Source organism: Bos indicus, chromosome 18 (assembly GCF_029378745.1).
Source record: "Bos indicus isolate NIAB-ARS_2022 breed Sahiwal x Tharparkar chromosome 18, NIAB-ARS_B.indTharparkar_mat_pri_1.0, whole genome shotgun sequence".
NCBI classification, from domain to species: Eukaryota; Metazoa; Chordata; class Mammalia; order Artiodactyla; family Bovidae; genus Bos; species Bos indicus.
The window spans coordinates 18,395,433-18,411,264 of NC_091777.1; the positions used below are offsets into that span (position 1 = coordinate 18,395,433).

Genomic DNA, 15,832 nt, shown 5'->3' on the forward strand with positions numbered 1-15,832 from the left:
CTGTTCTGGTAGAATGTGTCTGCACATTTGGGGGAATTTTATTTGTGGCCATTTATCCTGATCATTTTCTAATCTGATCTCAGTGTGAAAATTATTGTGGAATAACAGAAAAATATATCTTTCCAATTCTCTACTCTCTTGTTTTATTTTTGTGTAATAACGATTTAATCCTTTAAAGAACCCTTCAGGTTCAGTGTATAATTAAAAAGACAAATGGACCTCAAAGGCCAAATTTCCTCAACTTTTTCTAGATAGTGTGGAACTGTATTATATATTCATGAAATCTTTCAAAGATTCAGAAGCTAAGAAATTTGAGCATGTTAATCACAGCATGTTACTTACTAATTCCTTGCCTTATAAAAGCAGCATGGCATAGTGGTCCCATATACTGTGGAGCCTAATTGCTGTGGACAGCCTCATCTCTTACTAGTGGTGTGATCTTGGGCAAGTAACTCGATTCCTCCGAGCCTCAGTTTTCTCATCTGCAAAATAGGGTAACAACAGTATTTTCTCAGTATTTTTGTTTTGAAAATTAAATTGGACACAGATGTATAGAACAGTCTTTTGGACTCTGTGGAAGAAGGCGAGGGTGGGATGATTTGAGAGAATAGCATTGAAACATGTATATTATCATATGTGAAACAGATCGCCAGTCCAGGTTCGATGCATGAAACAAGATGCTCAGGGCTGGTGCACTGGGATGACCCAGAGGGATGGGATGGGGAGGGAGGTGGGAGGGGGATTCAGGATGGGGAACACATGTACATCCGTGGCTGATTCATGACAATGTATGGCAAAACCACTACAATATTGTAAAGTAATTAGCCTCCAGTTAAAATAAATAAATTAAAAAAAAAAAACACTCTCCAACATACATCACAGCAGGATCCTCTATGACCCACCTCCCAGAATATTGGAAATAAAAGCAAAAATAAACAAATGGGACCTAATTAACCTTAAAAGCTTCTGCACATCAAAGGAAACTATCAGCAAGGTGAAAAGACAGCCTTCAGAATGGGAGAAAATAATAGCAAATGAAACAACCGACAAACAACTAATCTCAAAAATATACAAGCAACTCCTACAGCTCAACTCCAGAAAAATAAACGACCCAATCAAAAAATGGGCCAAAGAACTAAATAGACATTTCTCCAAAGAAGACATACAGATGGCTAACAAACACATGAAAAGATGCTCAACATCACTCATTATCAGAGAAATGCAAATCAAAACCAGTATGAGGTACCATTTCACACCAGTCAGAATGGCTGCCATCCATAAGTCTACAAATAATAAATGCTGGAGAGGGTGTGGAGAAAAGGGAACCCTCTTACACTGTTGGTGGGAATGCAAACTAGTACAGCCACTATGGAGAACAGTGTGGAGATTCCTTAAAAAACTGGAAATAGAACTGCCTTATGATCCAGCAATCCCACTGCTGGGCATACACACTGAGGAAACCAGAAGGGAAAGAGACACGTGTACCCCAATGTTCATCACAGCACTGTTTATAATAGCCAGGACATGGAAGCAACCTAGATGTCCATCAGCAGATGAATGGATAAGAAAGCTGTGGTACATATACACAATGGAGTATTACTCAGCCATTAAAAAGAATACATTTGAATCAGTTCTAATGAGGTGGATGAAACTGGAGCCTATTATACAGAGTGAAGTAAGCCAGAAGGAAAAACATAAATACAGTATACTAACGCATATATATGGAATTTAGAAAGATGGTAACAATAACCCGGTATACGAGACAGCAAAAGAGACACTGATGTATAGAACAGTCTTATGGACTCTGTGGGAGAGGGAGAGGGTGGGAAGATTTGGGAGAATGGCATTGAAACATGTAAAATATCATGTAAGAAACGGGTTGCCAGTCCAGGTTCGATGCACAATACTGGATGCTTGGGGCTAGTGCACTGGGACGACCCAGAGGGATGGTATGGGGAGGGAGGAGGGAGGAGGGTTCAGGATGGGGAACACATGTATACCTGTGGCGGATTCATTTTGATATTTGGCAAAACTAATACAATTATGTAAAGTTTAAAAATAAATAAAATTAGGAAAAAAATAATAAATAAATTTTAAAAAATAATAATAAATTGGTTATTGCTTATGAAATACCTTAAATGGTGCCTCATATATGGTAAGTACTATATAAACATTTTTGTTGTTGTGTTTAGTTGCTAAGTTGTGTCTGACTCTTTTAGAGCCTATGGACTATAGCCCACCAGGCTCCTCTGCCCATGGGATTTCCCAGGCAAGAATACTGGAATGGGTTGTCATTTCCTTCTCCAAAGAATCCTCTTGACCCAGGGATCAAACTCACGCTTCCAGCATTGCAGGAAGAGTCTTTGCTTCTGAGCCACTGGGGAAACCCATATAAGTATTAGTAAATTAAAAATAAGATAAAATGAAGTGAAATGGAATAAAATAAAGATAAAGCTTTATTCCATCTTTCAACATTTTATCTAATGTGCCTTTCCCAAGAAGTAAATCTTCTACTCTCTGTGTTATGAAAATATTTCCTACTTCAGCAGGCTTCATTTTTGGAAACAGTTGAATATTGAGGGAAAAGAAGCTTTCCTACTTTCCTCTTATAGATCTTGTATGCAGCCATGCTTCCTGTCTCCCTGCCTTTCTCACTGGGTCATGTTCAGTAGGGTTTTTCCTTGGTGCCTCTAGTAGCAACCTTCAGTTTTCCTCAGTTCTACTTAAAACTCTGCTCTGAAGCAGCCCCTTCTCATCACCAAGTTAATACTAGGAATCATCCATCATACCATTCTGCGTCTACTCTCACCTTTGTTATATAGCTAATGCCTCGGATACCTTCAGTTCAGTCCAGTCGCTCAGTCATGTCTGACCCCTTGAAACCCCACGGACTGCAGTACGCCAGGCTTCCCTGTCCATCGCCAACTTCTGGAGCTTGCTCAAACTCATGTTCATTGATTTGGTGATGCCATCCAACCATCTCATCCTCTGTTGTCCCCTTCTCCTCCCGCCTTCAATCTTTCCCAGCATCAGGGTCTTTTCCAGTGAGTCAGTTCTTCGCATCAGGTGGCCAAAGGATTGGAGTTTCAGCTTTAGCATCAGTCCTTCCAATGAATATTCAGGATACCTTAACACCATAAATATATTTTCCAACTGTGGAGTTCTTCCTAACTTAACATTTTATTTTCTATAGTGTTCCAACTTCACAGGTATCTAAGGCTTGCAGAATTATTTCAAGTTGTTAGAGAACTACTTTTGACTTATCATTCCTTTTCCATTTTTAAGTTATTTGGTGGTGGTTTAGTCACTAAGTTGTGTCTGACTTTGTGACCCCACAGACTGTAGCCTGCCAGGCTCCTCGGTCCGTGGGATTTCCCAGACAAGAATACTGGAGTGGGTTGCCATTTCCTTTTCCAGGGGATTTTCTGGACCCAGTGATCGAACCTGCCTGCCTTGTAGGAAGTTTCTTTACCCCTGATTTATTTAGATATTGCATTAATTCATAATTTATATTATACATTTTATATAAAAAGATACATTACTTTCAGTTCACTCGCTCAGAAGTGTCCAACTCTTTGTGACCCCATGAACCACAGCACGCCAGGCCTCCCTGTCCATCACTAACTCCCTGAGTCCACCCAAACCCATGTCCATTGAGTCGGTGATGCCATCCAGCCATCTCATCCTCTATCGTCCCCTTTTCCTCCTGCCCTCAATCTTTCCCAGCATCAGGGTCTTTTCCAATGAGTCAGCTCTTCACATCAGGTGGCCAAAGGATTAGAGTCTGAGCTTCAACATCAGTCCTTCCAATGAACACCCAGGATTGATCTCCTTTAGGATGGACTGGTTGGATCTCCTTGCAGTCCAAGGGACTCTCAAGAGTCTTCTCCAACACCACAGTTCAAAAGCATCGATTCTTTGGTGCTCAGCTTTCTTCACAGTCCACTCTCACATCCATACATGACTACTGGAAAAACCATAGCCTTGACTAGACAGACCTTTGTTGGCAAAGTAATGTCTCTGCTTTTTAATATGCTGTCTAAGTTGGTCATAACTTTCCTTCCAAGGAGTAAGTGCCTTTTAATTTCATGGCTGCAGTCACCATCTGCAGTGATTCTGGAGCCCAAAAAAATAAAGTCAGCCACTGTTTCCACTGTTTCCCCATCTATCTGCCATGAAGTGATGGGACCAGATGCCATAATCTTAGTTTTTTGAATGTTGAGCTTTAAGCCAACTTTTTCACTCTCCTCTTTCACTTTCATCAAGAGGCTCTTTAGTTCTTTTTCACTTTCTGCCATAAGGGTGGTGTCATCTGCATATCTGAGGTTATTGATATTTCTCCTGGCAATCTTGATTCCAGCTTGTGCTTCCTCCAACCCAGCGTTTCTCATGATGTACTCTGTATATAAGTTAAATAATCAGGGTAACAATATACAGCCTTGACGTACTCCTTTTCCTATTTGGAACCAGTCTGTTGTTCCATGTCCAGTTCTAACTGTTGCTTCCTGACCTGCATATAGGTCTCTCAAGAGGTAGATCAGGTGGTCTGGTATTCCCATTTCTTTCAGAATTTTCCACAGTTTATTGTGATCCACACAGTCAAAGGCTCTGGCATAGTCAATAAAGCAGAAATAGATGTTCTTCTGGAACTCTCTTGCTTTTTCGATGATCCAGCAGATATTGGCAATTTGATCTCTGGTTCCTCTGCCTTTTCTAAAACCAGCTTGAACATCTGGAAGTTCATGGTTCACGTATTGCTGAAGCCTGGCTTGGAGAATTTTGAGCATTACTTTACTAGCATGTGAGATGAGTGCAATTGTGCAGTAGTTTGAGCATTCTTTGGCATTGCCTTTCTTTGGGATTGGAATGAAAATTGACCTTTTCCAGTTGTGTGACCACTGCTGAGTTTTCCAGATTTGCTGACATATTGAGTGCAGCACTTTCACAGCATCATCTTTTAGGATTTGAAATAGCTCAACTGGAATTCCATCACCTCCACTAGCATTGTTCGTAGTGATGCTTCCTAAGGCCCACCTGACTTCACATTCCAGGATGTCTGGCTCTAGGTGAGTATGAGTGATCACACCTTCGTGATTATCTGATAATAATAAAGAATATAATTAAGTAATTAAATAATTAAAATGATAATAAAAAGTATTTATTACTTTATTACTTACTTAATTTAATAACAGTATGATATTATTATTTAGCATCATCTGTCTGGCTCATTGCCCTAGCATCTTTTGTCCTGACTACTAAGAAGTTGTCGAGCAAAGCTTAAGCAACAGTAAATGCTTGACTTTATTTTGTAAATAATGACTTTAACTAATCAGTTTTTGTGAAAGGCTAGAATTTTTTAAAATTTATTTTTAATTGGAGGATAATTGCTTTACAATGTTGTGTTGGTTTTGTGCTGTAAAACAGCATGAATCCGCTATAAGTATACATAAGGGCTTTTCTGAAATTTATATTAACCTATGTCTTTTATTCCATGCTCTCAGTCCTTATAATGCCATCTTTGGGGACTTCTGTGCACAATGCCATATTCTTGTATTTGTTTCTGGCTGGATATCTGGGGCAAGGGAGGGAGACTCACAAGTAGTTTTCAGAAACAATGATGTCTCTAAGACCTAAATATCCTAGTTAGGCGTGCTGTTAGTGCTGCCCAGTCCTGTTCCGCATCAGAAGACCTGACAAGGGGATCTCAAACCACACTGCACAAATCTCTGCCTCCCTCCCCACACTGGGGCTGCCATTGCTCTCATGTGTTGAAGGCAAAGGCGCTGGGGCTGTCTAGCTAGAGAGCAGGCTGCACTTCATCACACTGCAGCAATCACTTATTATAAGGGTCAGATAACATGTAGATGAAATAGTCACATTATGACCAGTCCCAATCCCTAAATATATCCTCCTGACTTATTGGGTCTAACAGATTGGGTCTGACACAGCCAATGCTGCTCTTAGTACTGAACACAATCATGTGGAAAGAATAAGTGAAGATAGAATGATGGAATTCTTGAGTGGTTTAGCTTAAAAGTGTATATTCTCTTCTGTGTGTGGGTATAGACATACATATCCACACACACACACACACACACACACACACCCCGGACACACATCCACACTTGTGCACATAAGCTGTCCCCAGGTGCGCTTTCAGTATTTCATCCAGTCTAACTTTGGTAGATCCTGCTGTGGGCCTTCTCTAGACTAATTCTCTAAATATTTAGAGAAATAAGAGGGTCTTTTATGTGTGTGTAGTAGTTGATTTTGCTGGCTCTCAAAGCATTATCTTTTATAAATCCCTAAGTGTTACAAGTGGGAAAACCATCTTTCTTTTAAATTTAGCAAATAGCATTTATGTGCATATGTGCTTATGCCATCTACACACTTACACTGTAATAGAAATACCATGGAAAAGCAAACCATAAGCTTTTAGCACTGTCAGGCATGAGCTTTTTCCCTCTCATCTCTTCCTGAAGAGATGTTTAGAAGCATGAGAGGCCTCTCTGCCTCTGCGTTTATAAGCCACACCAGAAAAAAATGTCAATTCTTTTTTAGGCACGGGATCACACTGTAATAAATGTGAATCGAAGCAATTGCTCAAGTGCTTTCTAAGCAGTGGTTCCATCTCTCATCACACACATAGCCTTCTTTTCTTTAGGAAATGCCAATAAAAGTTAATACGAAGGCAGTGGTATTTGCATGTTTCATAGTTTTACTCAGTATGGAGACCAGTAGTTGAATAGTCTCACTTGGGAGCCGAGAGAGGTGAAGAGAGTTGATTTCCCGCATCTCACGTGGACTCTGTAGATTTAGAGAGCAGTGTTGTGGGTGTGAGATAAAACCGAAATGGTTTTACTAGTACAGTGACCTGGGCGTGCTGCAGGAGAAACCAAATGTGGCCCTTGGGAAGCTGAAGCTTCTCTTCTCTTTGAATGGCTTTGTCCTAGGACATTTCATGTGAAGGTGTTATACTTACCATGGAATAAAATGTCAAACATCTTCACAGTCTTGGGCTATAAGCAAATAGGACAGGATTTATGTTTATCAAAACACTTGGTTATTAAAGAAATAGGACGCGTGGAAGAAAAAGAATGCACAGATGTGGGTCTGGAATCAGAATACCTGGTTTGAAATCCTAACTCCACTTGCTGAGTGAGCTTGGGTTAGTCACTTAACCCCTCTGAGCCTTAGCATCTTTCTGTGTTAAATTTGGGAAATGATAGCTAACCATATGTTTGTTATATTTGATAATACATACAAAACAGTTCATTAATAATGACTAAATAAATGCTAAATAGTGCAATTTTTATTATTATCTGTTAAGAATGGATTTTCACAACTAAGATACCCAAAGAAGTAGAGACACTGAGGAATTCTTTGGCTTTAAAAGATAAATTCTAGTACATAATGAGGTCTTGACAACCAGACCCAAGGTGACAATCAGAATGTTCCAGCACACGTATATTACCTTGGGCTTCATCTGGGGAAAATGTTTAAAGGTACCAAAAGTATTTGAGGCTTTTTTTTTTTTTTCAAATTATAATAAATGAAGTCTTCATTTCCCTCTGCCCTTCTCTCCTGTCTCTGCACTGTCTCTTACTCTATGGTCTGTGAATGTATTTCTTTTCTGAGTTTGGCTCTTTTTATAGAACTAGTTGTGAATTCTTTATTCTCTCACATAGACATATGACAGTGGGGGAGGAGGGCATGTGTATTTCCTAAATTTTAGCAAGAAATCTGTCTTGCTGTCTCCATAGAGTGGAAAATTCAGCAAAGAGTCTAAGTTTCATTCCCCTTTCAAATCACATTCAGCAGTGTACTCAATGCCCAGTGTATGTCTATCAGACATGTTTATCATGAGTAATGGTGGAGCTTCCGAAGTTTGGTGGGGGACTGTGGATCTTGTATCCACCAGAGGGAATCCTTAGCCCTGGGGGTGACTTCTGAAGCCAGCTCTGCTAGTGCTTCACCCACGTACACTTCACTTTGTCAGACAAAGTACCTGGGAATTAATACGTCTCTGGGACATCCTTAACCAATGACTGTGGAATATATGGGGATAAATAACCTGCCCCCTCACCCCCCTTGACCAAGGTCATTCCAAGGCATGTGTTTAGCACAGTTTTCCAGTTTCCCTCTGAGGTTAAATTGCAGTCACCCACCATGGTAGGTGACTTAGGAATGTCCCCTCCCCTATGTTGTCCATCCACCTTCTCTTCCCTGTCTCCCTGTTTCCTTCAACTTTCCAGGCTCCCTCTACTTCCCAGTAAACCACGTGGTTCTCACATCCTTGGCTCTGGGTCTTTTCTGGAGTTTCCAACCTAAGATGGTGCACACACTTAAAATACAGAAGGGAATCTGTTAAGTCTGGTTTGAACTGAAGTGAAGTCATTCAGTCGTGTCTGACTTTTTGCGACCCCGTGGACTGTATCCCACCAGGCTCCTCTGTCCATGGGATTCTCCAGGCAAGAATACTGGAGTGGGTTGCCATTTCCTTCTCCAGGGGATCTTCCTGACCCAGGGATCGAACCCAGGTCTCCCATATTGCAGGCAGATGCTTAGTCTTCACCAAAACCACTGTGGGTCTCAGGTTGGCTGGGCACACTTTGGCAGACCCCTGCTTCCCCTGGGTTTGGAGTTCTACTCACTCAGAGCTCAGCTAGTCATGGATGCAGACCTGTCAGGGCTTTGACTGCTGGGGAGGTAGGCATGGACCATAGCCAGCCATTCCACTCACTCAGCCTTCCTTCTGCAGCACAGCCAATTTGTATGGGAGGAGGAAGATTTTAGTAGCAGTGGTCAGGCTTGTAGCATCAAGCCTGCTGTGAATGCTGGCTTCTAAGTACAAGTGGGCCTCAACAGATGCTCCTATCCATCTCATCCACTCTCTTTACCGACCCATCAGACAAGTGCTTGACTGTTTTCCCAGTACCAATCAAGCTAAACCAGTCAGCCTCCCCACCAGTGTTTCACAGGACACACCTGCTTCCCAGAAGGTTTTCTATCTAGTGGGGAGAAGAAAAGATTGGTTCCCACGGCCTCTCATTGCAAACCAGCTCATCCTTTGGCAATCTGAGACCAAGACTGCACGTTTAGCCAGGTGGGTCTCTTAAAAGCATCTCCTCTACCATATTCTCCATTTCAGACTCTAATCCCTTTCTTCTTTCTTGTTTTGCTTTATCACCTTTGTGATGCTTTGATGCTCAGCCCACCAGCTGAAGCTATGTGAAATCTGTATCATAGTATATTAGCATTCCAAAAAACATGCAGTCCCTCAGTAGACAGTAAATTTGATTTTGCACAAGTGGTGTCCTTTATACTTTGTTCATAAAGCAATCTCTCAAGTGTATCTGTTTTTTTTTTTTTTTTTTTTTTGAAACACAACACAAATAGTCTGGTGGATAAAAATGGATTGCGTGATGGGTTTTGTATTCAGCAAAAAAGAACTTGGACAAAGCAGCCATGCTGATGTTCTTATTTACAAAGGTTGCCGTCTGGGAAATTAATGTCTGCTGTTGCTCAGTAATTAGGAAAATTTAGGACCCCTAGTGCTCCAACATCTTGCATTAAAGGTTGTATGTCATCGGTGTTTTCATGAGAATTTGCTGGATTTCTGTCATTAATAACAGGCATAAACCCAGCAAGCAGTAGAATATGCATTACATTTAATCAGTTTGCTATTTGTATTCATTATGTATGTCCTCCATTTTGAGTCATGAAAAATTGAAAGACCGTTACAAATAGAAAGAGCATCATGGATTACAAATGATGTAACAAAAGCATAAGCACTATTAATTGGTCAATTGTGCTTGTCAGTACATTTAAAGTGATTAAGGCAGAAAGATTAGAAGGGACACGAATGTGCTGGGCAAATAGAAGCCTAAGAATCCTAGGACTCTCCCAAGTCCCTCATGCTCAAATGGATGCAGCAAAAATCCGATGGTGTTTATTCCCAGAAATTTATTTTCTAAGTGTTTGTTGTGCCAGAGATTATGCTGAATGTTGGGAATATAGCAGAAAACAAAATATAAACAAAACAAAAAATATAAAGCAAAACAAATGAAGTCTTTGACCTCAAGGGCTTATATTCCAATGGGGAGGGGGAAGTCTGAAATAAACAGATGTATAATATCTAGTAGTGGTCAGACTTGTAAAGACCACCGGAATGAGAGTAGGGAATTTAGAGAGATGCATGGTAGGGAGGACATGCCTCTTTGGGGAAGCGACATTTGAACAAAGGTTTACATGAAGAGAGAAGACAAACCATATGGCTATTTATGGGGAAGAGTGTTTCATTCAGGTGAATTGGCACAACACCCCAACTCCCATTCTGACACTCCAGAAGAAAAGAAAATTCTTGTAATAACTTCTGTTGGCTTGATCCAATGGAATGGCTTCCCAGAGCTACAAAACTCACACAATCAACCTTCTCACTGTAGCCCCCTTCTGTGGTAGCGACTCTGTTACAGATAAAATTGATGAGATCATTGACCATCTTAATCGCATCCACCCAAACTCCCTAACCCTTGGAGGAGGGCATGCCAACCCACGCCAGTAGTCTTGCCTGAAGAATCTCATAGATAGAGGAGCCTGCCAGGCTGCAGTCCATAGAGTCACAAAGAATCAGACACAACTGAAGCGACTTAGCATGTATGCACACAAACTCCTTACCACGGTGCACAAAGCCCTATGTGATCAGGCTCCCGCTTCACATTTCATACCACCCCTTCCTAACTTGCTAAGCTCTAGCCCCTGGCCTTTCTGCTTCTCAAGCTGCCAGCCACTTCCAGCCTGTGCCTTTGCACCTCCTTGCCCAATATATTCTGCGCTCTGACACTCAGACCTCACCTGCCCAGTCACCTCCCAGAGAAGCCCTCCCTGACCACCAGGCAGAAGTGGACCCCTGGCCCCTCAGTGTTAGGTCCGCCTGCTTTGTTTTCATCATGGCAGTTGTTACCTGCTGCTGCTGCTGCTGCTGCTGCTGCTGCTGCTCAGTCGCTAAGTCATGTCCAACTCCATGCAACCCCATAGACGGCAGCCCAGCAGGCTCCCCCGTCCCTGGGATTCTCCAGGCAGGAATACTGGAGTGGGTTGCCATTTCCTTCTCCAATGCATGAAAGTGAAAAGTGAAAGTGAAGTTGCTCAGTCGTGTTTGACCCTCAGCGACCCCATGGACTGCAGCCTATGAGGCTCCTCCGTCCATGGGATTTTCCAGGCAAGAGTACTGGAGTGGGGCGCCATTGCCTTCTCCGGTTGTTACCTGAATTGCGTGCTATTCACTTCTGTCCTGTCTAGTTCCCGCAACTGAATATGAGCTCCCTGAGATCAGACACAAGCTGCCTGTTTTCACCACTGTTTCCCAGTGCTTAGGGCACTGCCCAGCACCAAGAGGCTCAAAGGCCTGAGACAAATGAAGAAACACACGACTCGATCCATCAGTCAGCCAGCCAGTCAGCTAACCAGCCAAAATGAGGCCAAAAATTGACAGTTCGGCTGCTTGCTTTTGAATTCAGGAAGCTATTTCAAAATTTTGCCTGAAAGCCACGTGGAAGAAATGGGTGTTTATTCTGAGTAGTGTTCTCTACAGTTTTGAGTGAATGAAAGTAATTAGGTACCATTGATATTTGTGCTGCTTGGGTTTATATGTCTAGGATCTATTGCTGTGCCTTTTTAAATGACTTAATAATTCTTTTCAATATATTGACTCATTTTTTTAGGCTAAATGCTATGTTATTGTCTTTGAGTGTTTGCAAGTAATGGCATGTGACCCAGAGTGAACCATGACACATTAGTATGACAGCAATCCTGCCTCTTTAGAATTGATGACCCTAAGACTCCTTGCTTAATAATAGCATCTGGGAAATACATCAGAAGAGGTGGTATTGTGGTGGTATCGGGATTCCAGCTTCCATTTGGGATATAATTCACAGCAGACTTGTGAATGCTTGTCATGTACCAGACTCTGTGGCAGATGCTGGGGTACCAGGTGAAGGAGGTAGTGTTGCTACCAGAATGAGCTGATGTCAACCACAGCTGTTCTAAACCCACCTGCATGTTACCATCCCCTAGGGAACTACTGTGTACACCTAGGCTGAGCTGCCTCCCAGGCCAATTGAATCAGAACTTCCAATTCTGTGGCCAGGGGCTTACACACCCATATATTTTTAAGCCCCAAGTTCTGGGCAGACAGAGTTGAAACCCACTGATGTAGAAGAAGGATGAATGCATAAAGAAAGAACCACAGGCAATGGGACAAGGGCCATAGTAATACCTGATATCTGTGCACCAGAAAATGGCAATTATTTCTCTGTGGTACATAACTCCAACTCAGAAATGTTTTTCAGGGTCAAGAGGCTAGATGACCTGGTATCATACAGTACATAAATGTTGCATGTATTCACTCCCTCCCCCACCAAATTGATAAAAAGTGGCAGATACCATTTGTCAAATGATTATTTTTTCTACATAGGCTCAAATAAGTGATTTTATTTTTCTATGTAAGCCAAGAATTGGATAAAGTATCTTTAATCAAATAAAGAAGCAGCATCTTTCTTAACTGGTAGACATGAGAGAAAGGAAAATATGAGAATCCACAGGGTAACCATTAAAGAGAAGGAATTAACACATCCCCTAAAATTATTTTAAAGGGTCAGAATTTCCTGAAGTGTGGTGGTGGAGGTGATCTGAAACTCCCTCAGACTACCTGTGCCTTTGATAGAGGGCATTAAAGTGTTTAGACTGAGGGGGGAATGCAAATCTTTCTAGGTAATTAATGGAGGTTTATGTTATTCAGCTGAAGATCAAGCTTTGCTTTTTTCTCCCTGAATATAGATGAAAAGAACAGGAAAGTGAGAATGATTTTGAAAAGGCTAAATTGTTGTTCAGAGTGGCACTTCTGACTGCCTTGGTAAAATATTTCTGTCTGATGTCTAAGTGATAAACTGAGTTTTATTAAAAAAAAAGCAATCTTTGCAACCCAATAGGCTTTTCACAGGTCTTCCCAGGTGGCTCAGTGGTAAAGCATCCACCTGCAATGCAGGAGACACGGGTTTGGTCCCTGGGTTGGGAATATCCCCTAGAGAAGAAAATGGCAACCCACTCCAGTATGCTTGCCTGGGGAATTCCATGGACAGAGGAACATGGCAGCTATAGTTCATGGGGTCTCAAGAGCTGGACATGACTAGCAACTGAGCATGAGGCCCTTCAAAAAAGTAAACCAGCATGTTCTAAAAAAGTCTGTAAGCAGAGTATCTAAGCCTCCCCGTTAGGCCCTCTTTCCTCTAACACACTCTCTGTTGCTCTGCTCATCAGGAAGACACAAGTTTCCATCAAAGCATAAGTTCAGGTGACGCTTGACACTGGGAAGAATGCCTTTTTCCCCATATCCATCTTCAGACTCTGCTTCCTTGGATATTATGATGACCAACAATTGATGATCTTCAGAAATGCTCACAGTTTCAGAGAAGCCCTATACTTGAATATTTAAATAAACAGACACTTTACAAAGTAGAGGTAGGACCTAGGAGAGCAGCAGGAAAGAAGCCAGGAGCATCCAGCAGCCTCTTATCCAGAACGAAGGTGACCAACGACCCCAGGTGGAGAGAAGCCTGGTGCCTTAGCAGTGACTCCCCGAGGACACACTCCTTCCTGCACAGCAGCAGTTCTCAGTCCTGGCTGCACACTGCAGTCACCTGGGCAGGGGGCAGGGGGGCGGCGGAGGTTGAAGAATGCTGACGCCTAAGCCCCCTGCCCAGTGATCCAGGAGGGGAGGACAGTGGGGGTGGGTGCATTTAGAAAAGCTCCCAGGGGAATCTAAGTAGCATTCAGGATAGGGAACCACTGATGTAGTCCCAGATTAGTGACCAAAATGTGTAATCAGGGAAGTAACGTTGGTGGCACAGTCTGCCAATCTCAAGGTCTTAGCATGTCCCAGGGTCAGCAAAGGGCAAGGATTGATTGTGAAGGGAGAAGCTTTAGCAGGAAATGTTAAAGACATCTGTATTGGAGCAGATGTCCCCTTCCTTCTGTGACTTCCTGACTGCTTCTTGCCCTGCAGAAACCGCATCGAGCAGGACAGACATCACTGTCAGATAAATGCCTGGCTTTCAGGTCCCTCCTGGAGTTAATGACATTATGGTGAGGAAAAAACACTTGCAAATGAAGTAAGTACTTGAGAGAGGGTCAGGGGTTGGGCAATAGTGGGCCTGGGTGGCCCCACCTCAGAGGAGGGGCAGTGAGGGAGGTCTGTGCTAAGGTCAGGGGCAGTTGAGAGACCACAGGCTGGTGCTGGCCAGGGCTCCCAGGTACAAAGACTCCAGAAACCTTTTCCAGGTGATTCACACCGTCATCGCCTACAGTGCTCCCCAGAGGCAACAGAGTGGGGTGGGAGCAGGATGGGGAAAGGGAGGAAGCCAAACCAGTTTGGTGAAATCCAAAGCAGTTGAGGTGAAATCCCAGATGCATCCTGGTCACAAGAGGGGCTTAGGCACAAATGGCATCTCCGGGTTTGTCCAGCCTTGGGACAGAGGATGCGAGGCTTGTTTGTTTTCACAGGGACTGGACATTGGCTAAAGGCCACCTTGGGTGCTTCAGGCTCTCTGCAGAAGGGGTGCAGCTCTAAGGCACAAGGAATATCCCCTGAAGGTCACAGGTGGAAAAAGAGCCTATAGAAGCTGGAAGATGGGTGCACAGTTGATTAAGGGACCTGGGAGGTCTGGGCTAGAACTGACAGCATTTGCTACACAGGCCACAGCAATGTCTCCTAAATCCATTAGCTTAGTGCCCTGTATGTCTATCACCAAACAATAGAGCGTATTTCTTTATTTTAACTAATCTTTACTGGAGTACAGTTGTTTTACAATATAGAGCATATTTCTACATTTTCCTCCTCTGATTCACTAGATTTCCTCTCAATACCTTTCTCTTGCTTATTGCCCATTCCCTTGTTGTCTTTGTTTTGTGTCTCTTGTTGCCATCAGGGTGGAAATTCTAGAAGGTGAGGGGAAGGATGTGACTAAGGCATATGAGACAAACAGACCTCTTTAACTTGTTCCTTAGTTAGGATGCTCCTGGGAGCCAGAGACCAGATGTCCAACCAAGGGGCTTCATAATGGAAGACCTCCTCACATGAAGAAGCCTGGCAGCAGGTGACCCAGGTTTGACCCAGGTGTTCAACAGTGTCAAGGCTCTTAGTAAGGGTGTGATACTGTGATTTATATGAAGAAATATGTTATTTGGTCCTGTTTCCTGCACAGAGCTCCTAAAACTCTTGGAATCTCCCAAGAAATAAGAGCAATAAAGATGCCTCGTTATGTTAGTGAGGACGGAGGCTGGTTGCCAGGAGAACCACCGCCCCAACCCCCATCCCCATCCCTAACCTCCAAGGAGGGCAGAGAGTCTGGAGATGGAGTGCAGTCTCCAAAGGTCAATGAATGAATCAACCTAGCCTATGTGATGAAGCCTCCATAAAAACCCAGAAGGTTGGGGTTCAGAGAGCAAGCACATGGCAATTTGGGGAGAGTGGTGTGCCTGGAGAGGGTTTGGAAGTCTCCTGCCCTTTCTCAACGCTGCCCTGTGCGTCTCTTCTATCTGACTGTTCCTGTATTTTATCCTTTTATAATAAATCTGTAATCTAGTAAGTAAACTCTTTTTTCTGAGTTTTTTGAGCCACTCCAGCAAATTAATGGATCCAAAGCAGGGATTCATTGGAACCTCTGACCTACAGCCAGTCAAGAGCAAGCTGGGCTGTGATTGGCATCTCAAGTGTGATGTGAGGCAGCCTTGGAGGATGGAGACCTTAACCTATGGGATCTGATGCAGCATCAGG

The 15,832-nt window shown here is 42.9% G+C and overlaps 1 long non-coding RNA gene across 1 annotated transcript in view; it reads left to right on the top strand.

Annotated features, from left to right (window-relative positions):
* LOC139177347 (uncharacterized) overlaps positions 1-15,832 on the top strand; it is a 79,274-nt gene that overhangs the window by 48,083 nt on the left and 15,359 nt on the right. The gene's annotated exons all lie outside the window — the stretch shown is intronic.